This window comes from Balaenoptera musculus, chromosome 18 (assembly GCF_009873245.2).
Source record: "Balaenoptera musculus isolate JJ_BM4_2016_0621 chromosome 18, mBalMus1.pri.v3, whole genome shotgun sequence".
In the NCBI taxonomy this organism is placed as follows: domain Eukaryota; kingdom Metazoa; phylum Chordata; class Mammalia; order Artiodactyla; family Balaenopteridae; genus Balaenoptera; species Balaenoptera musculus.
This window is the reverse complement of record NC_045802.1, coordinates 37,529,688-37,549,082: the sequence shown is the minus strand read 5'-3', so window position 1 is coordinate 37,549,082 and position 19,395 is coordinate 37,529,688. Positions and strand designations below refer to the sequence as shown.

Below are 19,395 nucleotides of genomic sequence, written 5' to 3'. Positions count from 1 at the left end.
AAAGGCTTGCAATTTCAATTTGCAGGATGTTGCTGCAATTATAATACTGAGCCTCTTATTAAAAACTAAGTGGACCTTGCCCTGTACAAAAGGGCAGAATTCATTCATTTGTGATTATCTAAATTCTGAAGGGAATTTTATCCCTTCAAAAGAGTTGATTAATTTTCAGGAACAGTGAGAAACAGTGGCAAGGAATATGACCTTGATCATCTCCATCACATGGCCTGGCAGAAAAATCCTCAGATGACCTGTGCTGTGTAATTACTTCTTTCTTTCTTTCTTTCTTTCTTTCTTTCTTTCTTTCTTTCTTTCTTTCTTTCTTTCTTTCTTTCTTTCTTTCTTTCTTTCTTTCTTTCATTTATTTGGTGTGTCTCCTGCATATGAAGGACTATCATTTTCTTTTGCAGAGAAAAATTCCCTACTTTCACCGCATTTCTCTGCTATGGCATGACTTACACAAGTATTACCTTCTTTCCTTTGGAATTTCCTTTCTGCCTCTAGTTTATCCCAAACTTGCCTCCTCTTACAAAGATGATGATACTGTTTGGCATTCACATAAAGAGGCTATTCTTCAAACATCTCTGTCCCAGTAAAGGGATTCCTTAGATAGCAGGCACAGAACCAGCTCCAAGCACCATCATGACCATCCCTCCTGAACTGATCACATAGCCTGCCACTGGTAGAATTATGATAGACCCTTGTTGGTTGTGTTGGTTTTGGCTCCTGTCTGAACAGTCTGTGCCCCTATCAAACTTGCTGCTGGGTCATGCCTTTCCAGTGAGTGATGCCATCTTCAGTAAATGGCTGATAGAAGATGGTCTGTCCTTCAACAGTCTGTGCTACTTGCTGCCCCTAGAGAGTGATCTGCTGCTGTGTTTGTGTCTGACTGGTAGTGACAGCTGTCTGTGGCTGCTGGATGATGATCTGATGAATCTGGTCCTTGCAAAGTCTGTCCTTTCTTTTATTCCCAGATCTGGATCTATCTCAATGGAACCAACTGTATCTGCTACAAATAGTCTGTGTCCCAGATACAGGTACTAGCATGATGGTTTCATCATGTCCACCAGGGACAGTTTGGATAATGATAGGTTGGACAGAGATTAACACTAACTTGTACCACTAATGTATGCCTCTGGACCTGCTGTTGAAACCATCTTGCAATCTGCTCTTTTGAAATATTGCTCTTTGCTGCATTCTGCTCCATGGTGCAATGAAGTTAAAATTCTATTCAAAGACAGCTTTGCTCTGGAGATCCTAGAAGACTATGAAGTATATTTCAGAGTGCAGGGGAGTTGGTAACAGGCAAGATTGCTCTGGGTCTGGTCCCTGAAAATCTGGACCTAAGTGTGAGAGAGAAAGGGTTGCATCTCCATCTGGCACTAGCACTCTGCAAGGGTCAAGAACCCCAATGTACCTTCTCCAGTGGTCACATCCATGCATGGGACTGGCCTCTGCAGGCCTTGGACTAGAGTGCCTGGAGGCACTCACAGGCTCTGGACCAAGGCCACCAGCTCTTTTGCTCATATAGGTAGGCTAAGCTCAATTCTAACAATCTATTTTTTATTTAATATATATTCATAAACATATGCATATGCACACTGGACTACATTACTTTCTGATAGCAATTCTGGGATATTTAGGCAAGTATTATTCATAAAACCATCTATAAGGCATTAGAAAAAATGAAAACAGCACAGAAAGCTCCTATGACAAGACAAACTAAGATACAAAAGAGATATAGAAAGACAGTTCTAGGGATATTAGCAGAATAACAACTCTGTCTAAAAATCAGAGACTAGAGCACATAAAGGGTGATATTTGAACATGATCTTTAATATAGAAATATTTTGACAAGAAAAGTGGGAAATTTATGGAAAACAGGATAAACTTCTTTCAAAAAGTGGAGAACAATCCAATTTGACATTAATATAAGATACACAAAGGAGCTGTTGTCTTATATTAATAAGACAATATTAATAATACATATTATAAATAATAAATATAACATAAAAATAAATATTATAAACATAATAATAACAAATAATAAGTATTATAAGACAATAAAGGAGTTTCAATCTCCTATATTTTGTTACTGTGTTCTCTCAAGTTTTTTTTTTTTTTTTTTTTTCTACAGATATGCTATATTTGTCTAGTATGGGCTTCTTATTGCAACCCTGTAAGTCAGCATTTCCAGGGTTCTGGCTTTAAACTTCTTACTTTGTACACTCATCCTTAGAGCTGACATCACAGCCATGACTTCATGAAAAATATTAATGCTGATGACTCCCATCTTAAACCAGTCTCCTAAACTGCAGACTATTTCACCAAATGCCTCCTAGTTATCTCCCAATGAATGCCCTATAATTATTCTAAAATCATTATGTCCATCATTTCCTCACAAATCTATGTTGCCTTGAGTTCCCTAACTTAATCTATAGCAATAAAATGCTTGAAAAAAACAATAAGGAGGAATCCCTAGGCAACAGTAATAATCACATGATGTCACATCTGTAGACAATTTAGAATATCCCTCAGAAATTTTCCACACAGAGGAAATAAAAGATAGTGATAGCAATCCACCTTAAAGATAGTTTCACTGGCAATGGAATTTCTCCGAAATGTGCCTCTGTGGAGAAGTAGGAAGAAAGAGTAAAAGATATTTTCAACTGAAAGGGAGGCATGCAGGACTAGCTACATAATTTACAGCGCCCAGTGAAAAATCAGAAGTGGGACTCCTGTTCAAAAATTATTAAGAATTTCAAGTCAGCAGCAGTAGAACATTAAACCAAGTGTGAGACCCTACCATGTGCAAGCCCTGAGCAACTGCATAGCCCACACACCTTGAAGCCATCCTTACGTGCAAGGATCCTTACGTGCTAAGCCATCCTTACGTGCTAAGCCATCCTTAGCCTGCTGAAATTGGCAAGTTAGAAAGTACTTGGGGTTCACATTAAACGGCAATAGGTATTCATAAAGAAATTTTAAAGAAAATTGAAAGAGAGACAAGAGCTCTAAATGAGGACAAATTGTGACATAGAAATTTTCAGTATCCTGTTCATCTTCCATTCAGCTCTACCTGTAATTACATCAGTGATGATATGAAATATTAAGGGACTGTGCTTTTACTTTATTAACTCATAACCATTCTACGTTCATAACTTTTCTTAGAAGTATGATTGACATTTATTAACATATTTTGTAATAAAGAAGTTCTCACTGTGTCCATCATTACTTACCTTAACCTGCATGTGTTTATTTTAAAGAAAATATTCATGTGGCTTCTATGAAACCTTGTTTTCACTTCTGACATTTTATCTGCAACTTCCTACATGATAACCTCAGAAATAAAGCTTATATTGCTTATAAGCTTATATCTATATTGATATTGTAGGCTATTATTTAACTCTTTCCATTATGTCTTAGTGGTACAAACTCTGCTATTATTGATCATGCTATATTTCAAGACCTATTGAAAAAAATCTTTTGTGGTTTAATTCACTTTCAATGTAGCACATCTTCATATCATCAACTCTGCCTTTTCTTTCAAAGGATTTTTACCCTCTTTAGATTTATTACATTGTATACTCTTTTCAGCTTATGAACTATTTTCCCAGATTTAAGAAAATTAGGCATCTGTGAAAAATATAGGAGGATACATAAAATAATTCTATATTCTATTCTGGAACACATTTGTGCATCATTGTTGACATATGCCCTCTGCTGGTCCAGTTTTGATCCCTCCTCATTGGAACCTGTCAATCATTCTAAATTGTATGTGGGTTTTATAATGTGAGAATACTTCCCAGAGGCTAAAATAACTGAAATTCTTGGGTAAATTGAAAAACAAACAAATACGTGAATTAATAGATTCAACAAAGGACATGACAGAATATGCAATTCTGTGTATTTTTATTATTTGGATTTTCAATGCCCTGCCATAGAGAAAAGATGGGAAAAAATCTATTGTTGAAATTGTTATGGTAAAAAGGTTTTTAAGCTCATCTTGCTTTTAGAAAATAAATGAGGTAAATTAAACATCCTGAGTCGTATCAGGGAGAAAAAGCTATCTAATACCCTGTGTTTTGTATAACTGATAAGTTTTTTTATGTTTTTAATAAATGGTGCATATAAATCTTTTGATATATAATTTTAGTGGTGTATATAGCAAATGAATGTTTCTGTAATTCTAACCTCTTTTGCATTGTCATGTGCTACTTTTGCTTCCAATGTTGTTATATTGTTATATCTAGTATTTCTTTTCTTTTTCATTTCATGCTTATGAATTGGGAAAAGCTTATTAGAGAACATTTTTATAAAGTTCAAAAAAAACACAAATTATAAAATATCCATATAATTTTCATTTTTTGCAAATTAATATTTGTTAAACATCTGTTGTTCATTATCATATTGTAAATTCCATAGTGGTGGTAAAGTATTTAGTTCTAGATTAGGTGCACAGTTCCATGGTCATAGTTTCCAATATTTTATCAGTTCACCACATGAGTTCCAAATTCATATTTATTCTGTGAGAATTTTGTAGTAACTATACAAGCACAATCCAAATTATAAAATATAGGAGTATTTGGATGGGTTTATTTTTATTGTTTTTGTTTTTGCTTGTGTTTATTTACTTTGTGAGAGTGCAATAACCTCCAAAGTTTCATTTATTTAATATTCTGTGAATCAAAACTCATTGAAAAATGACCAATGTCAGGCATGTGATGTGTCAGTCATATTTCCTGAATAATAAAATTTTTACCATAGGAGCTACTGTCCTGGCTTCTCGTTTCTCCCTCTCACATACATTTGAGCATGTGTGTGTTTATGCTGCTGTTTGAGAACATTTATGTTAGGTATGATGCAGGCATCTCAGTGAAAAACAGCCTTAACTGGCAATCAGTTCAAGAATACAGTCTCAGAGGATAATTCATTGAAAATTGGGGAGATTCTCTCGTTTCTGTTGCTTTTCTATAATCTTTCACATGAGGATCACATCTTAACTGCCAAAATAAAACCAAAAGAAACAGATAAGGAGAGTCAAGAACAGAATGGTGATCTTACCCAGGGATGAAGGTGCATGCTTAGTATACAGGGAAAATAAACAGTAAGAAAAAGTCCCAACTGTAAGGTTTACAATGCATTTATAACTACATCATAAGCATTATCAACTTTAAATAAGTTCAGTATGTAAGTAGGGAATGGTAGCTTGGAGGAATACATTTCACAGGTGTAATATAAAACTATAGTTACTTGAGATTACATTAATTAAAAACAAGAGCAATGAGCTCATGAAAAATCTTCCAAGCTGAAGCAGGATATGTTACAAATAAATTTACCATTTAACTGTATCTTGAGGTCCAAGTTACTGCATACTTATGGAGATGGCTATTGAACTCAAGAGAATAAGGCTACAAGATATGCATCAAATGGGACTGGTTTGTGGGTCAGGCCTTTTGCAGCAGATTATCAATTCTGGAATGAACACTAATACCAGATTCAGTACTTCCCATAAATTTGAAGAGGTAAAGAAGAATTTTAGAAAAAATATCAAAGACATAAGTGTCTATATAGTCCCCTTCACTGCTAAAATCCACTAATTCTCTTGAGGTTCACCCTCTGATAATTGGTATTCTTTGTTGTGAATGGAATCGTCTAGGCTTGCACAAATAATTTTGACTAATAGATGTATTTATAGAATCTTATGCATTGCAAATAGAGAACACACTGCATATATTAAAAATAAACCATGGACTGGAGAAAAGAAAACCTCATATTCAAAAGAAACATCATAAGACTGTGGCTTCTAACCATAATACAATAAAGTTAAAAATCAATGAGATGATGTAAAATCCTCATATCTCTATGTTAACAAACTACAAAGTGAATGTTGGGTTTAAAAGAAAATAAGGAAATTTGCAAAATACTACTTAATTCTTATGGAATTTCCTTATGCCAAAATATATAAGCCAAAACTAAACTAGCCCTTGTAAGAAAATTTGTAGTTTAAAATACAGTTCAAAAGTAAAATATGTCTACTATACAGCCACTAGAATGGCAAAAGTTAAAAAGGCAGACAATAAGACGATAACAAACATCAGTGAGGATGCGAATGAATAAATATTCATATACTGCTGATGGCAAAGTAAATGGATACAACCACTTTGGAAATTTTTATACCTTGGTGGTATCTTTTAAAGTTGAACAGTTGAATATCTTTTGACCTAACATTTACATGCTTAACAGAAATATTTATGATATATATTAACCATATAATATACACTAGAATGTTCATGACAGTACTATTTTAATTGACCCAGAACTTTACCAGATGCCCAAAAATAAATTAAATTGTAAATATAAATAAATTAAATTATGCAAATTAAATTGTAGCATATCCATATAATGTAATTCTTTTCAAAAATAAGAATAATCTGGACTACTTGCAATATGAATAGATCTCATAAAGCATTATGGCAAGTAAAAGAAGCAAGACAAAAGAATATACACTATTTGGAAGAAATGCTATAGAATACCATACAGAATGCTGCTTTGAAAGAGGATAGGAACCTAAAGGGAATACAGGACAGCTTTTAAGAGGTTATGAATTTTGATCTAGGTTGCTAGTTTTACAAAGTAGTCAATTTGTTAAAATTATGTGAGCTACACTCTTATGTACACTCCTCAGTATTTATATTACCCTTCAATAAACAGTTTTAAAGGACAGATGAATAAATGTTGAAAATATGTAAACTCTCAAGTCAAAATTTTAAAAAGAATAAGAAAGCAAATCCAAAATATGAAGAATGAAGGACGTTGGTTTTGAAAAAGAGCCAGGGCAATGAGTGAGAGCAAATTACAAAGCCTGATTCATGTTTTAGGATGATGAGAGCAATGATTTGGATTCAATTAAGGTTAGTACCACCTTAATTTCTTATGTAATCATCAACAAGTAGTCCAAACTCAATTTTTGGTCACAGATACATTTTCCTTCCTTCAAATAGAAAGAATAAAACAGAGAGAAAATTTGTAGATAAAGGAATCCATGTAGATCATTCTTTTTCTGTTTTAACTGGTAATAGGAGACAGAAGTTGGGAGGGAATATAAATACAAAAGCAGCAATTTTACCTTTTCACATTCTGTTTCGTATTGTCTTACTGGGTCTATTTTTGTTTGTATTATGGTAGGTGTGGAGTTTTGTTAACCTGTAGAGACACTTTCTCATAAATCTGGTGAGACATCTTTTACTTCCACAGTAAAAAAACACAGGACCAATTTAATTGACAGGTGATAGTACTTTCAGCAAAACTCACTACCAAAAACCCTAATACAAAAGTTAGAAAGAATAAAAGCTCTATGCAGTTGAGCTCTTTAGCCTGCTGATACTTGAACATGTTTCACCACCCATATGGTTTATGAAATTACAATTATATGTCTAGCCCTATTCAAGAGTTCAATAAGCCTTTTCTCATTAATAATTGATTAACTGATCATAACATTTCTTAAGGATCTTTAGCCAAGGAAAGAAGGTGTCACTATATCAGAGTAATGATGTATGTGGTCTGTTAGCAACTGTCTCAGTCTCTGGGTCTGTATGACTGACAAACTCCATTTAACTAGACATAACTGGCCATTTGGGGACATAACTTTTGGATTTTGCAAAAACATTACTCTATCCCTTCAACAAGTTTACCATGAGTATTAAAAAAAAAAAAAGTATTTGTGTAATAATTTCTTCCTCTCCGCCACTAGGCCATATTTCCTAACCCTAACCATATCTGCATGATCTACACTGTCTTGGCATATCAAGATAAAAGGCCATCTCAATTTCATAGTGCCAGGGCATTTAGGACTCTTATCCCTTAACTTTTTATTGAGTCTTTAACCAAAAAAAGTGACCAAATTAATATTTCTTACTTTAACTACACGTTCCAAATGCTTAGGAATATAACCATTACTCCATCGAATAGTCACCTTGATATTACCACCATAACAACTAAGTACCACACACACATACATACAAACAGGCTGCACGTACTTCCTCCTACCACATCTTATTGGCAAAGTTTGAGTACGAGAGAATATGCCTGAACCATTATAGAGTAAGGGAAATTTTGGAATTTTGTGGAATGTGTATATTGTACTGCATGTACACTATCTCCTCAGATGCATCAGTGAAACAAACTATGTGGATTCCATGAATATTGTTCCTGGGAACAAAATACAGTATATTTATTCATGTGTCTTAAATTTTCTTGCTGAACACTTTACTGCAGTGGATGCCATTATTGAATTGGAGAGCTTTCTATTTTTATTTGTTGAAGTCTAAGTGCTCTTATGATTGCTGTTGATCAGAGATCGATGTCCTTGGGCACTCTTTGAAATGGAAAAGATGTCATTTTATTTGAGAGATTGTTGCATACAAGTACCACAATGAATTGATCATATAGACCCTCCACCTTCCATAAGGACTTTATAACTTCTACCCACTTTCCCAAATCCTCTATTACACAGCCTCATTGTAACTGTGAGGATCTATATAACAAAGACATTCTCATGTGGATATTTTAGAGCCAGTTAACTTCTACCAGTGCAATAAAGGAAATAAACTTAACAAATCAATCACTTCATTCCATTTCCCTGTTGTTGACAGGGCAACAACTATCATTGTCAAAGTTTGTACTAATGATTACAAGAGTGACACAATGTTATTTAATCCGTTCTAGTTCCACTGTGAGGTACCATGACCAATCTACATAGAGGGAGTTGTTTAACAATAGTAATGTAAACTAAAATAAAATAAAATTAAAAAATGTTCCTTTACATCTTTGAATATCCACTTAACCTAGAAAGAAGCATTTAAATTTCTTATCCACTAAGACAGGCTGTTCAAATTAAGGGACTTCTGTTGTACCTTTCCCATTATTCTGGACCTTGATTTCCTTCCAAATTCATAAAATAACACTACCTTCTGAAATCTCATTTATTTAGTCCCATAATACTTTCTGCCTGATCTAACATTATGGTTTTCCTAATTTAGGAGGCATCAGAATAGCTGTTTTCTCTGCTTGCAATAACTCCACTAATATTTATATTATCCTAAATAATTCTCCATGTCAATAGGCAGTATCTACATCCCATATTGACACTAACTTCAGCACAACTGCATGTTCCATAGAATGTAGAATGACTTAATGGGGGTGTGACCTTCATGTTTAGCTATTACCAGCCAGGTAAGCTCTGACACTGGGTTTGCTAAATATCTGGGCCCAAGGGATAAAGTGTGCCATCCTGAGAAGCAATCCAGATACACTACCTTTTTCCTTTCCTGTGACTACCATATGGTCCTACTGCATTTGAGTAGGTTGAAACCTTCTTTGCCGAATCCAGAGTTCTGCTAGTGACTAATTAAGTAGATAATAAGATGATAAAGCATTTGATAAATGACAGGCACAGAAGATCCAGGTGGAGGCATCTAAGAAACAGGGATCCCTCAGGTGTCCCCAATTATACTACAGATTAAGAGTCAGTCTCTGAACTCATACCAGTTGTAAGACATCTGTTAAAAAGAATCTGAGACTAGACACTACAGGGGGCCTTGACTCAACAGTGGATGCAAGAGTAACAAAAGATCTCACCTGGGGAATTTACCAGTAGAGCCTAGGCCACCTCCAGAGTCCAATCCTCAAACCCTCACTTGGGTTAGAGATTGAAAGGTGCCCTCCTAAACATTTTTTGAATTGCATGTTGTACTCAAGAGAAGATTGTAGAGGCCTGACTGGCTTTCTGCCACAGGCCCTCTCCTAGAGGTCTCTTAGAATATTCTTTTTTGTTCCTTTTTGCTTAAACCAAAACAAAGGGAGTATGCGTCTTATATTTATATCGGCCTTTCCCCTTTCTCACTTAAACCACTAGGCTATTCTGTCAGTCCTGCTGCAGCTACTCTAATGCCAGTAGAGTACATTTATAAAATATTTTTCAGGGCTTTGTGTGTGCGTGTGTATGTGTGTGCATATGCGCTTATGTACACACTCATAAGCTAGTAAAATAGGGAAAAAAGTCTGTCATTGGAAAAATTGATCAATAAAATGTGGAGGATGAAGACTGTATAATATGTATAACATTTAGAAAGAGTCTTCACAAGCAATCTAGGAGAATATTAACTAACACTCTTCACCCAGGTACATTCACCTTTCCTCAAAGAGGATGGCAAAAGGAGACTTGAATTTTATCTGGCAGCATTAAAGTAGAGCAGTGACTTTTTTGAACCTTAAGCGCCTTCTTATACAAGGAGAACTGTCATGTCTCCTGCTCTATGTATGTATTTACATGGATATATATACGTGTAATAGGTTGTTTGCTTTAGTATAATAACAGGTATTGTTGGTCTATATCTCCACCCTGGCTGTTTGACCCACTTTGATCATCCCACAATGACTAAAATAACCTTCTACTTTGTTTTCTATCTAATCTAAAGTTTGAGTGCTTCACCAAACTTAAAATTAAAAATGCAGCTGCCATGAAAAAAACTATGTCTATTCTCAGTAGCCTGGCATATGAGATATGTATCACTCGCTGGATTATGAGCTAGATAAGTGTAAGAACATACTTTGTCATATTTACCAATTTAACCCTGGTGCAGAGTACATTACTGATTTTAATTTTTTAAAAAATAATAAATGCCTTTTAAGTTCCAGCTCCAGTTAAATATTGTAGCTCTTTCTGTGTATTATTCACACCAGACAATTTCATAATCATGTGTGGAATCTCGTACTGTAACTTCCTCTTATTTGTTAAAATATATTCTCAAAATATAGATAAAGTAGCTTTTCAAATTTAGAATTGTGGCAGAAATTACTTCTGGTTCTTCTCTATGCTGGACTCAAAAGAATATTATACTGCCCTGTTCCCTGAGGTTAACATGTTTATATAATAGTTTGGCCAAGAAAATGTGAGTGGAAATGACATATATCACCCCTGGGTGGAAATATTTAATTGCTAGTGCTTGACTTTTCCATTCATTCTTTCTCTGTCATACAGAACTAGAAAGTTGTGTATTCCTGATATATGTGTACAGATGGTTGAGCCTCATTCAGCCTGGCTCACTGAACTGCCTCATAAAGGATAGTTGCACGAATGACCACTTAGATTTGCAGGGGTATTTACCTCAGTTATTGAGATTAAAGAGTTGTGAGTTGTCAGAGCATAACATAGTCTGTCCTGATGGACACAGAAACTTTCTCACTTCATTACGTTTTCTTAGTCTGTCTTTTCCCCTAAGGCAATGAGTAACACAATTTGTTTTCTTCTTTCTGCATTTTATTTTTTATGTTCTCTTTTTTTATTGAGGGATAGTTGCTTTAAAATGTTGTCTTATTTTCTGCTGTACAACGAAGTGAATCAGCTGTATGTATACATATATACCCTCCCTCTTGGACCTCCCTCCCACCCCCACCCCCCAATCCCCCCACCTAGGCCACCACAGAGCACCGAGCTGACCTCCCGGTGCTATACAGCAGGTTCCCACTAGCTATCTGTTTTACACGTAATAGTATATATTTGTCAATCCCAATTCCCAATTCATCCCACACCCCTTCCCCCCATGAGACCACACATTCATTCTTTACAGCTGCCTCTCTATTCCTGCCCTACAAATAGTTTAATTTGTACTATTTTTCTAGATTCCAACATATATGTGTCAACATACAATATTTTTCTCTTTCTGACTTCCTTCACGCTGCATGACAGACTAGAGGTCCATCCACATCTCTACAAATGACCCAAATTCATTCCTTTTTATGGCTGAGTAAGAGTCAATTGTATATATGTACCACATCTTCTTCATCCATTCATCTGTTGATTGACATTTAGTTTCCTTCCATGTCTTGGCTATTGTAAATAGTGCTGTAATGAACATTGGGGTGCATGTTTCTTTTTGAATTGCGGTTTTATCAGGGTATATGCCCAAGAGTGGGATTGCTGGGTCATATGGTAGTTCTATTTCAGTTTTATAAGGAATCTCCATACTGTTCTCCATAGCGGCTGTATCAATTTACATTCCCAACGATAGTGCAAGAGGGTCCCCTTTTTTCCACACCCTCTCCAGAATTTATAGTTTGTAGATTTTTTGATGATGGCCATTCTGACGAGTGTGAGGTGATAACTCACTGTAGTTTTCATCTGCATTTCTTTAATAATTAGTGACATTGAGCATCTTTTTATGTGCTCCTTGGCCATCTGTATGCTTTCTTTGAAGAAATGTATATGCTTTCCACCTATTTTGTGATTGGGCTGTTTGTTTTTTTGATATTGAATTGCATGAGCTGTTTGTGTATATTGGAGATTAATCCCTTGTCAGTTGCTTCATTTGCAAATGTTTTCTCCCATTTTGAGGGAGACTTGTCTATTCGTCTTGTTTATGGTTTCTTTTGCTGTGCAAAAGCTTTTAAGTTTAAATAGTCCCATTTATTTATTCTTGTTTTCATTTTCATTACTCTAGGATGTGGTTCAAAAAAGGTTTTGCTGTTATTTATGTCAAAGAGTGTTCTCCCTAAGTTTTTTCTCTAAGATTTCTATAGTGTTTGGTCTTACATTTAGGTCTTTAATCAATCTTGAGTTTATTTTTGTGTATGGTGTTAGGGAGTGTTCTAATTTCATTGTTTTACATGTAGCTGTCCAGTTTTCCCAACACCACTTATGAAGAGACTGTCTTCTCTCCACTGTATATTCTTGCTTCCTTTGTCATAGATTAGGTTACCATAGATGAGTGAGTTTAACTCTGGGCTTTCTATCCCATTCCATTGATGTATATTTCTATTTTGGTGCTAGTACCATACTGTCTTGTTGACTGTAACTTTGTAGTGTAGTCTGAAATCAGGAAGCCTGATTCCTCCAGCTCCGTTTTTCTGTCTCAAGATTGCTTTCGCTATTAGGGGTCTTTTGTGTTTCCATACAAAATGTAAAATGGTTTGTTCTAATTCTGTGAAAAATGCCATTGATAATTTGATACAGATTACACTGGATCTGTAGATTGTTTTGGATAGTACAGTTATTTTTACAATACTGATTCTTCCAATCCTAGAACATGGTATATCTCTCCATCTGTTTGTGGCATCTTTGATTTTTTCATCAGTGTCTTATAGTTTTCTGAGTACAGGTCTTTTACCTCCTTAGGTAGGTTTATTCCTAAGTATTTTATTCTTTATGTTGCTATGGTAAATGGGATTTTTTCCTTAATTTATCTTTCTGATATTTCATTTTTAGTGAATAGGAATGCAAGAGATTTCTGTGCATAAATTTTGTATCCTACAACTTTACCAAATTCATTGATTAGTTCTAGTAGTTTTCTGGTGGCATCTTTAGGATTTTCTATGTATAGTATCATGTCATCAGCAAACATTGATAGTTTTCCTTCTCCTTTTCCAATTTGGATTCTTTTTATTTGTTTTTCTTCTCTGCATTTTGTGGCTAGGACTTTCAAAACTATGTTGAATAATAGTTGTGAGAGTGGACATCCTTGTCTTGCTCCTGATCTTAGAGGAAATATTTTCAGTTTGCTGTGGGTTTGTCATATATGACCTTTATTATGTTGAGGTAGGTTCCCTCTATGCCCACTTTCTGGAGAGTTTTTATCATAAATGGGTGTTGAATTTTGTCAAAAGCTTTTTCTGCATCTATTGAGATGATCATATGGTTTTTATTCTTCAATTTGATAATATGGTGTATCACATTGATTGATTTGCATATATTGAATAATCCTTGCATAACTGGGATAAATCCCACTTGATCATGGTGTATGATCCTTTTAATGTGTTGTTGGATTCTGTTTGCTAATATCTTGCTGAGGATTTTTGCATCTATGTTCATCAGTGATATTTGTCTGTAATTTCTGTTCTGTTGATATCTTTGTATGCTTTTGGTATCAGGGTGATGGTGGCCTTGTAGAATGAGCTCGGGTGTGTTCTCTGCAATTTTTCAAAGAGTTTGGAAGGATAGGTGTTAGCTCTTCTCTAAATGTTTGATAGAATTTACCTGTGAAGCCATCTGGTCCTGGATTTTTGTTTTTGGAAGATTTTTAATTACAGTTTCAATTTCGTTACTTGGGATTGGTCTGTTTATATTTTCTATTCTTCCTGGTTCAGTCTTGGAAGGTTGTACCTTTCAAAGAATTTGTCCATTTCTTCCAGGCTGTCCACTTTATTGGCATATATTTGCTTGTAGTAGTCTGTTATGATCCTTTGTATTTCTGCAGTGACAGCTGTAATTTCTCCTTTTTTGTTTCTAATTTTATTGATTTGAATCCACTCCCTTTTTTTCTTGTTTAGTCTTGCTAAAGGTTTATCAATTTTGTTTACCTTCTCAAAGAACCAGGTTTTAGTTTCATTGATTTTTGCTACTGTTTTCTTTGTTTCTATTTCATTTATTTCTGCTCTGATTTTTATGATTTCTTTTCCTTCTATAACTTTAGGTTTTGTTTGCTCTTCTTTCTCTAGTTGCTGTAGTTGTAAATTTAGATTGTTTATTTGAGATTTTCTTTGTTTCTTGAATTAGGATTGTATTGTTATAAACCTCCCTCTTAGAACTGCTTTTGCTATGTCTGAAAGGTTTTGGATCATTGTGTTTTCATTGTCATTTGTCTCTAGGTATTTTGGATTTCCTCTTTGATTTCATCAGTGATCTTTTTGTTATGTAGTAGCATATTGTTTAACCTCCATATGTTTGTAATTTAGAAATCAATTACAGTTTTTTCCTGTAATTGATTTGTAATCTTATAGTGTTGTGATTGGAAAAGATGCTTGGTCTGATTTTAATTTTCTTAAATTTACCGAGACTTGATCTGGGACCCGAGATGTGATCTATCCTGGAGAATGTTCTGTGTGCACTTAAGAAGAAAGTGTATTCTGCCACTTTCGGATTGAATGTCCTATAAATATCAATTAAGTCTATCTGATCTATTGTGTCATTTAAAGCTTGTGTCTCCTTATTTATTTTCTGTCTGAATGATATGTCCATTGTTGTAATTGAGGTGTTAATGTCCCCCACTATTATTGTGTTACTGCTGATTTCCCCTTTTATGGCTGTTTGCTTTTGCCTTATGTATTGAGGTGCTCCTATGTTGGGTGAATAAATATTTATAATTGTTAAGTCTTCTTCTTGGATTGATTTTTTAAAATTTTTATTTATTTATTTATTTATTTATTTTTGGCTGTGTTGGGTCTTCGTTTCTGTGCGAGGGCTTTCTCTAGTTGCGGCAAGTGGGGGGCCCCTCTTCATCGCGGTGCTCAGGCCTCTCACTTTCGCAGTCCCTCTTGTTGTGGAGCACAGGCTCCAGATGCGCAGGCTCAGCTGTGGTGCATGGGCTTGGTTGCTCCATGGCATGTGGGATCTTCCCAGACCACAGCCCAAACCTGTGTCCCCTGCATTGGCAGGCAGATTCTCAACCACTGCACCACCAGGGAAGCCCCTTGGATTGATCTTTTGATCATTATGTAGTGTCCTTCCTTTCTCTTGTAACAGACTTTATTTTAAAGTTTATTTTATCAGATATAAGTACTGCTACTCCAGCTTTCTTTTGATTTCCATTTGCATGGAATATCTTTTTCCATCCCCTAACTTTCAATCTGTATCTGTCTCTACATCTGAGGTGGGTCTCTTGTAGACAGCATATATGGGTTTTGATATTGTATCCATTCAGCCAGTCTGTTTCTTTTGGTTTGAACATTTAATCCATTTACATTTAAGGTAATTATCAATATGTATGTTCCTATACTATTTTCTTAATTGTTTTGTGTTTTTGTTTTGTAGGTTTTTTCTTCTCTTTTGTTTCCTGCCTAGAGAAGTTCCTTTAGTTTTTGTTGTAAAGCTGGTTTGGTAGTTCTGAATTCTTTTAGATTTTGCTTGTCTGTAAAGCTTTTGATTTCTCCATAGAATTTGAATGAGGTCCTCACTGGGGAAAGTAATCTTGGTTGTAGGTTTTCCCTTTCATTACTTTATATATATCTTGCCACTCCCTTCTGGCCTGTAGAGTTTCTGCTGAAAAATCAGGTGATAACCTTACGGGGACCCCCCTGTATGTTATTTTTTGATTTTCCCTTACTGTCTTTAATATTTTTTCTTTGAACTTAACTTTTGTTAGTTTGATTAATATGTGTCTTGGTGTGTTCCTTCTTGGGTTTGTCCTGTACAGGTCTCTCTTCACTTCCTGGACTTGGGTGGCTATTTTCTTTCCCATGTTAGGGAAGATGCAGTCCAAGTGCCACCCCTGACATGGTCTCCTCTCAGTACCCAGGTCCAGGTGGGTTGAGTGTCACCCCCCTCCAAGGCCTCCTGTGGTGCAACCAGCCCCTGTGGGTCTGCATGTGGAGGCCTGTACCCCTGCTGGCCTGCAAGGGAAGGTGTGATCTGTGCCAGCTCCAGGAACAGATACTGGAGAGAGAAATACATGCAGAGGTGGGGCTGACTCAGATGGTCCAGGGATGTACCTAGAGGTCTTGGAGGGCTGCTAGGGAGCTGGTGGCTTGTGGGGTCTTGGTTCCCAGGTCTGGAGTTGGGCCTGTGCTCCTGTGGTGGGAGCAGTGAGTCCAAGCCACTGGGCTAACAGAGAGCTTCAGTTCCAAGGAATATTAATCAGTGTGAGGTCTCCTAGAGGTTCTCCTCTTGGTGCCAAGACCCAGCTCCACCCAACTGCCTGCAAACTCCAGTGCTGGATGCCTCAGGCCAAACAACCAGCAAGACAGGAACACAGCCCCATTCATCTAAAAAAAAAAAAATTAGATAACAAAAAAAACAAGCTACAGGGGCTTCCCTGGTGGTGCAGTGGTTGAGAGTCTGCCTGCCAATGCAGGGGACATGGGTTCGAGCCCTGGTCTGGGAAGATCTCATATGCTGCAGAGCAACTAGGCCCGTGAGCCACAATGACTGAGCCTGCGTGTCTGGAGCCTGTGCTCCGCAACAAGAGAGGCCAAAATAGTGAGAGGCCCACGCACCGCGATGAGGAGTGGCCCCCGCTTGACACAACTAGAGAAAGCCCTCACACAGAAACGGAGACCCAACACACCCAAAAATAAATTAAAAAGAAAAACAAAACAAAAAACATTAAAGAGGCATAGTCTCTAAATATAAAAACCTTTAAAAAAAACAAACAAACAAACAAACAAGCTACGGATGAAAGAGAAAGGTAAAAACCTACAAGACCAAATAAATGAAGAGGAAATAGGCAACCTACCTGAAAAAGAATTCAGAGTAATGATAGTAATGATGATCCAAAATCTCAGAAGTAGAATGGAGGCATGGATTGAGAAAATGCAAGAAATGTTTAACAAGAACTTAGAAGAACTAAAGAAGAAACAAACTGTGATGAACAACACAATAACTGAAATGAAAAATACACTCGAAGGAATCAATAGCAGAATAACTGAGACAGAAGAACAAATAATTGAGCTGGAAGATAGAATGGTGGAAATAACTTCTGAGGAGCAGAACAAAGAAAAAAGAATGAAAAGAAATGAGAACAATCTCAGAAACCTCTGGGACAACATTAATCACACCAACATTCGAATTATAGGGGTCCCAGAAGAAGAATAAAAAGGGGAAGGGTCTGAGAAAATTTTTTGAAGAGTAATATCTTCTTTAAAACTAAAATACCTTTATGTTCATTTGCAGATATCAAAAGAAAGAGTTAACTAGTGAAATTCATTCTTGCAAAAGACCCACAAGTGAAAGAGTAGATGGAGAAAGCAGGCTGAGTCCCTGAGACTTGTGACTATGGTTCTTACTTTCTAATCTGTTCCTTCTTTTGAGTGTTCTACCTCTTCTGGCCTGCAGTAAAAAGCAGATTGGAATTCATAAGTAGTCTTCCTCAATTGCTATTACATTGCCACTCATGAAAGCCACAGCAGAGTGAGTTCCTGTTTTCCTTAGTAAAAGAATAACTTCACTTAGTGGTATAGTTAAACACGGCTGTGAACTTAATTATATTAGTAAAATATGGTTTCAATAGGCCAATAGTGACCATGCCTGTATAAGTAAGATCAGGCAGCTTTTAAAACCAAAACACATTCAAGCACAAAGTTTCATTGCAGTTCTATTTTTTTTCTAACACAAATACCCCAGTGTTTGAACCTCTCTACATCTGCTTCATAGAATCTGCTCTGTTTTCCCTTTCTCTGTTATTGTGTATGAATTTCAAAACTATACACTCTATACTTTCTTATTTCTGAATTTTCATGTCCTGCTAAACAAGTCATTCTTATGCTAAATGAGATATAACAAAATTTTGCATACCTATTATGCTTATGTAAGTTAAAAATAAACTACATGCTGTTTTGTAGTAAAATGTTGTCAATTAATTAACTAAAAATACATAATCAGACTTATACTAGTGAGACAGCATAACAGATACAATTTTATATTGATTTGTGCTAATACTGACCATGTATCTGAGCAGGACCTTATCAGGCCTTTCTGAGACAGACTCTTCCCCCATATCCTCTGCTTTAGCTCCTCTCTGAAGTACCTAGTTAACAGTATCTGATGAATATTTCCTGAGTTGTTTTATAGATATGAAAACTCCCCACCAAATGGAAGATGTTAACTACTTGATGACCATGAGCCTATAGCCCCAGCCTCTTGGAGCCAAATGATTGATCATTTTAATCCTTGTGACACTGCCCTGTTACCTTACCTTTCCGTTAACCAATCAGAGAATTGTACACAAGTTGATCACATATTCTGCAACCCCCCTCTGTCACCTGCCTTTTAAAACTGCTTTACTGAAATCCTTCAGGGAGTTCGGGGCTTTTGGGCATAAGCCACCTGTCACCTTGCATGACTCTGCAATAAACATTTCTCTGCTCCAAACTCCGATGTTTAGGAAGTGTATGGCCTCATTGTGTGTCAGGCACGTGAACTTGGGTTTGGCAATAACTAATCAGTACTTGTGAACCAGTGATCCACATGGTACCTTGGTAAGTAATCACCTTTGGGCAACAAGTTTGAGAACAAGTTGGATTTATGTGAAGTTTTCATGAGTTTCCAGCTCATGTATTACTCATTAACATGTACACTGGATACTTGGAACTTATTTTTCATGTAATTTTTATTCACCACTTTTTTCTAAATATGCCACTTATAGGGCAGTCTCCCTTATATAAATTTTTTGACACTTGTGATGAAAATGTTACAAATAGTATAGCTGAGCAGAATAAGGGGAATAGAATAGATCAGAAGAAATTGAATGTTACAATGGATCCAAATTATTTTGGTATGTGTTATAAACCACTAGATCAAAAATGCCATAAAGTTGAGGAAATGGCCTGCGAAATAAAATGAGCTTGTGATAAAGGGGAAAAAAAACTGATGAAGTATTTTAATTACCTAGTACATAAAAATAAATCTAA

General features: G+C 35.9%; 1 pseudogene; it reads right to left on the bottom strand.

Moving 5' to 3' along the window:
* Nucleotides 1–354: 354 nt before the first annotated feature.
* Nucleotides 355–1,204, bottom strand: LOC118884046 (annotated as a pseudogene).
* Nucleotides 1,205–19,395: the final 18,191 nt, after the last annotated feature.